The sequence below is a fragment of the Kryptolebias marmoratus genome, linkage group LG18 (assembly GCF_001649575.2).
Source record: "Kryptolebias marmoratus isolate JLee-2015 linkage group LG18, ASM164957v2, whole genome shotgun sequence".
In the NCBI taxonomy this organism is placed as follows: Eukaryota; Metazoa; Chordata; class Actinopteri; order Cyprinodontiformes; family Rivulidae; genus Kryptolebias; species Kryptolebias marmoratus.
In genome coordinates, this window is record NC_051447.1 from 17824510 (window position 1) to 17830509 (window position 6000).

The following is a 6000-nucleotide window of genomic DNA, read 5'->3' on the forward strand; positions in this document are numbered from 1 at the left end:
AGGCTTCGAGGCTCCGCTGTCCTGCGAGTTTTAGGTTTTTCTAATCCAACACACCTGATTCAGACGGTTTAATCACCTCCTCGCCAAATCATTAAGCTCTCAAGGAGCATGGCAACAAGTCGTCCATTTAAAGCAGGTGTTTTAAAGCGAGAACGCGTCTAAAACACACAGAAGACTGATCCGTCTACGTGTGTTATATTTAATTATCAGGTGTGATTTTTAAAAAACGGACAGACAGGGGTCATTACGCTGGTCTCCAATTGGTTCCTTGTACCCAACTTTGAACCAACCGGTGGTCCTCCGTGATTGGTTGAACCCGACCCAATCAGAACGAGCGTAGAGCAGGTTTAGGAGTTTAGGCTTTCTGTCTCTCGTCCCCTCTCCTGTTTGTTTCACAAAAAGGAACATTTTGCGTTTTTGAAAAGGTAATGTTGTGTAAATTAAAAGATAAAGTTCTAATTTTTAAGGCAACAAAACGCAGAAAACTGTGAATACTTTTTCGACCCACTATGACTTGACCAAACTTGGAATAGTTTAGTTTTTTATTCCGCCTCATTTTGTCCTAATCTACTCCCCGTCCCCCTCTTTCCTCCCCTCTCCTCTCTCCTTTACACCACTCCTTTCCTCCTTCTTCTTCTGCTGCTTTTTATTTTTTCCTCTTTCTTCCGCCTCCCTCCATCCTCGCTGTGCGGATGACAGCCGTGCTCTCGTGGCATCTGTCTGCTGCTCCCCAGCTTGTCTGCGTGTGATCAGCTCCTCTCCAGCTCTCCTCCACACTTTATCTCCTCGTCTTAGTGCTCCCTTTTTTTTTTTTTTTTTCACAGACCGCCACTCAGCTGCCTCGCTGCCAACTCACTGTCGCTGTTAACTCACATACCATCTTATGTATTGCCAAAGCAGATTGTGTTTGGAGGGCAAGCAATTAAGGGGGAGGCAAGCGCAAAACTGTAATGTAATTTTGGCTGCGATATTTACAGGGGGAGGAGGAGGAGAAAAGGAAAGGAGGATAAAGCGGGGGGGGGGGACAAAGAAGCACAGAGGAGGGCTTAAGCGGGTTGGACTCTGCGGAGTCAACACCGTCGAGAATAATGATTTTGAGCTGAGATTTAGTGGGACGGAATCTGGCACTTCCCTAATTACGAGAGGCCAAATGTCAAGCCTGCTCGCTGTCAGCTCAGTGGCAGGCGGCGGCGCCGCGTTCTCTCCCTCTCCTCCCTTCCCCTCGCGCTCGCGCTCTCCCTTTTTCTGCAAGTTTCGTGCATGTTTTACGAATCTCATTAAAAGTCATTAAAAGTGTGGTGAGATTTTCACAGCCTCCGCTCCGTGGCCCTGTAGTCCTCTTTCGATCTGTCACAGATCTGAGAGAAAGACGGGAGGGGAAAAAACCAACAAAAAAAACTTGAGAGATTTGAGCCATTTAAGGTAAACAAGAAAAAAGAAGAATATTTTCGAGGGCAAGGTTTCTAAGTGGATTAGTAGGTAGGCTTACTTCTTGCAAAGGTCTGATTTTTATAGCCTTATTGCCACGTCTCTAAAAGCTCTAATAAAGCAGCGAGCTAACACAATGTGAGAATGTGAACAAATATCGTCTTTTTTTTGCGGGAATCTTTTCAGCCAATTTGGCCTATTGGGCGATCAGCATCTTCCCTTTCAGTAAAGTCTCTCCCGTGTTTACGAGTCCTGTTTCGGCGGATGCTCGGCAAAACACGGGGTCAAAGATAAAGTCTTTCTGCGAACGCCGAGTGGATTCGACTTCAGCTTTCACGCTGATACAAAGACCCGTTCTGCCTGGTGCAAGGGCAGTCCGGGTCAAGGCGTGGGGGGGGGATGGGGTTCCTGAGCCACATGTGTTTTTGTTTTCAAAAGAACCGGCCGCTATTCAGGAGAGACGCGTGGACGGGCGGAGGTGGAGGTGAAAGAATGCGTGCGTGTGAAGGAGGCAGGGATGGAAGGAGAGAAGGCACTAAAAGCTGCTCGGCCGACTCGTAGCGTTCCAGCCGCTCGGCCGCCGGTCGTGCTCCCAATTACACCACTTCAATAGGCGGGCTGAAACCACCCCCCGTACGTGCGCTTCTTCTGTGGCCGTCAGGACGCACTTTTACACCTACACACATGCAGAAAAAAGCACCTTGATACAAATCCGCTTGTATTGTTGTCGCCAGCCGAAGGTGCGCGACCTCCAAAAGGTAAAAGTTGTGCAACTGTAAAGAGCGGTGGGCGCGGGCAGCGGGGGGGGTTTGGCTCGCAGTATCAGGATATGAAGGCTCTACAGATGGCCCAGCGCCGCCACGGTGGTGACACCACGGTGTGTGAGGGAGATAGCACAATGTGAAGCCTCGGGCACCGGCGGAGGTCCCCCCCGTGACTTGGATGTGGGATAAGAGCGGGGAAGAAGTGTGCGTGGGTGGGTACCGGCAGAGGTATGAAATGATTTCAGAGAGGTGGTGGGGGGGGTGGCGGGGACGACGGCGTCGGTCTAAATGGCAGGTGGGGCTTTACCAGGAGGTGGCTGCGGTCGTTTCATTATTTTCAGGATCTGGGAACTTTTTCATTTCGGTGGCGAGCACCGCTGAAGTCGAGAGAATTTTAGGTGTTTTTGTCTTTTTTTTTTCTCGAATAAAACAAGATTTAAAAACACCTTTTTTTAAAAAAAAAAAATCTTGGACCATATATACCCCCCCTGATACGGAAAGGACTGAGATACAAATTAAACTAATATTCCTTAAAGGAGCGCAGACTGCCTCCTGCCTTTCGTGCCAAAGTTTTAAACAAAGATCTCACACTAAATAGCCCTGTTCATGTTGGCTAAGGTTGATTAGCTGTGGTGGCCATCTTGAATCAGGTCGACTCCAAAAATGAACGAGTCGCATGCTCAGCTACTACCACGCCAAATTTGAGCTGAATATCTGCTAAATTGGATGAGTTATAGCCGTTTTTGTGTTGTTGTTTTTTTTAAGATCAGTTAGCTTTGGCAGCCATCTTGAATCATGTCGACACCAGAAGCTAATCCGATATAAACGTCCATCCAATTATCGCTGTCTTCAAGTTTCATTAAAATCCGTCCAGTGGTTCATGAGATATTTTGCTAACACACGATTGCTCGCCTTTTATTTTGGCGGGTGACAGCAGAATCTGTATTTGGGGGTGGGGGGGCATTAATAATCCTAAATCTGAACACTTTATTCGTAATTCAGAGAGGGCTTTGCTTATTTTAGCAAGACGGAGCGAAACTAGATGCTGCTGAAAGTCTTTTCAGTTGTTAAAAGAAAAAATAAAAAGTCTCAAAATTATACATTTGTCTTGTTTATTTAAAAAAAGTATTTTATGTTGCTGTTTCAAAATAAGTGCATAAAATTCAGACTGTTTGGGGGATGAATTTCAGGTGACACCAGTTTATATTCGAGTTTCTTCGCCGTTTCCTGTTTTATTTTGTCGACTCTGCTTCCTGTTGGGCTTCGGCCCACACCTGGTTTCTGCCACTGATCAGCGCACCTGTCCTCGTTAGCCCCTCCCCCTCTGCTCCTCGCTCGGCCCTTTGTCCAGGCGTCTCGCCACCTGTCAGGACTTTGTTTTGCTCCGCGTGACCCTGGCGGCCATCTTGAATGGGGGTTGTATCCGTGGTTTTCATTTAAATTAATCCCGAGGATCCTGAGACATTTTAGGGCACAAACAAGGCAGGTAATAAAGATTAAGCTTCTCCACTACACCGATATTTATACTTTTCAAAATAAGCATTTATTATATTATTCTCATAAAGGTGTTGAATTCTTTTAAAATTCCAGCTCTTAAAGAGAAACATGATTCAATCCAAGGAGTAGATTCATTAGAAGTTTGTCATTTAAAACATTTTAGTTCACGTTTCAGTTTTTAAAGCATTTTTTAACATGAACATAAAAGTGATGCAGAAGATTATGAATTGAGTCCTTTTCACGGTTCTGAGGTATTTAATAAAATAAGTTCTTGTTCCTTATTTAAAGGCTGTTGACAGGAACAAACTAAACATAAAAATTCTTTGTTTAAATTACATAAATATTGTATATTTCTCAGATAAATGTCAAATTTGGTGGTACTGAATTAGTGACCATTTCTTTATTTGTTTTGTTTTTTTTGTTTTCTCCACTTTTTTTTAGGACATTGATTGGTGGAAGGATGGTTCTGGGACGCAGGGGACCTCGAATCCGAAAAATGGACCCAGCTTCGGGACAGGATGAGTTACCACGGCGACCAGGTAAGAACACAAGCGTCACACAGAACCAGAGGTTAGCCGCCGCCCTAAAACCCGTTTGGATCCTGGATCTGCGGCGGGCACACGCCGCAGAGAAGTCCGACAGGTGGTCAGTTTGACCAACAACCAGAACGTGTCTATAGCAGGGGTGTCCAAAGTGCGGCCTGTGGACCATTTCCGGCCGTCGGAGTGTTTTTTTGTGGCCTCAGTTTGGTAGTTGTAGAATTTTGTAGAATTGGTTGATGCGGATGGACCTTCTTTTGCGAATTTTAAGACTTTTATTTTTTATCTTTGGGTTTAGCAGAAATCCAGATGTCTTCTTACGGTAGCTCGGTGGATCGGCGGTCAGCGCCGCGGTCTCGTAATCCTGAGGCTGCACGTTCGAGCCCAGGTTGCGTCCGGCGTGAAACAGTTGCCAAATCTCTCGTGCGAGTTCGCTCGCTGCGGCAACCCCGGCGTCGCGGAGCAGCCGAAAGAAACGCGTTTATCGAAAGGGCGCCAAACTTTCATCGACTTGTACCAAAAAGTAGACTTTTGGGTTTATGAATCAGTTTCAGCGACTTCCAGCTACTCTTTCAGCGCTTCGACCTTTTCGAACGCCGATGGTCGTGTAGGTCGAGGTTCTGCTGGCAGCCAAGTGTCATGTATTACGTCTTTGTTCCCAAAAATGGACTAAAACGTACTTTCTAAGCACAAGAAAACAAAAAAACAACAACTCAAAGGAGCGGAAAGCTTTCTTTCATTGAGGTAAATCTTCACGAGGCTTTTTGTTTCGGGTTTACGACGGTTCAGAAGTCCTTTCCCACCAGAATTAGTATATTTTTCTCCTTTTTACAATTAATTTAGAAGTGGTGCCTCTTTTATGAGAAGCAAATTAAAACGACCTTTGTAATTCGCTTCATTATTTGAATTAAAAACAATAAACAAAGCAGGCTGCCTATGACTACTCAGTCTGAACTTATCAGTAATAAATTTAGTTTTAAGTCTTTAGCTAGAATAAATTTTTATCAAGTTGATTAGGAAAAAGAAAGCCAGCTGTGTAAAACACTATATAAGGGTTATTTTACAATATATTATTAATGAAGCAAAAAAAAAACCCAATAATGTAGCTTTTTTCAGTTTCCTGATTCAGTTTGAAGCATTTTAATGGTTTATTGCTCAACTATCAAGCTTCTAAATCACTGAACACAAACCTCTAAATGAATTCAAATGCCATTTTTTTTGTAGAAATGTATTTAATCTTGTTAAATCTGCCGTTCATTTGAATGAGTTTACAGTCTACCCTTTTAAATATGGCGGACCCTTTCATGTTTCCATCCAAAATGAACTCCCCTCAGAGCGCGACGGTTGTTATTACCCAACTGTCTGTTAAGGTGGTTGGATAAATACCACAGCACCCTGAAGCAAACTCTAAAGATCTTAGATCTGAAAACGAGAAGATATTTTAGGGATTATGCGTTTCATGTTGGGGGAGTTTCAGCTGACTGATTTTTGTGCGATCAGGAGCGTTTTTTTTTTTTTGCAGACGGACGTCTTCACGTTGGAGCATTTTGCAATCTGGGTAACTCTTGGTTGTTTGCGTGCTGTCTAAACTCAGGATTTCGCGGGCATTTTTTGTGATTGTTGTGGCTAAAATGCCTGATTTTGCGGGCATTTTCCTAAAAGTTGCAATTTTTTTTACTAAAATCAATAAAAAACCATAACTTTTAATATATAAACCAAAAATCCTTCCTAGTTTTGTAAGATAATTCCCAACAAACATTGACATTCTCAAA

The 6000-nt window shown here is 44.0% G+C and overlaps 1 long non-coding RNA gene across 1 annotated transcript in view; it reads left to right on the forward strand.

Moving 5' to 3' along the window:
- LOC112451025 overlaps positions 1-6000 on the forward strand; it is a 61675-nt gene that overhangs the window by 23028 nt on the left and 32647 nt on the right. Inside the window, exon 4 of the long non-coding RNA XR_003039759.2 lies at positions 4131-4228. This is a non-coding gene — a long non-coding RNA (uncharacterized LOC112451025). The remainder of the gene's footprint in view (positions 1-4130; positions 4229-6000) is intronic.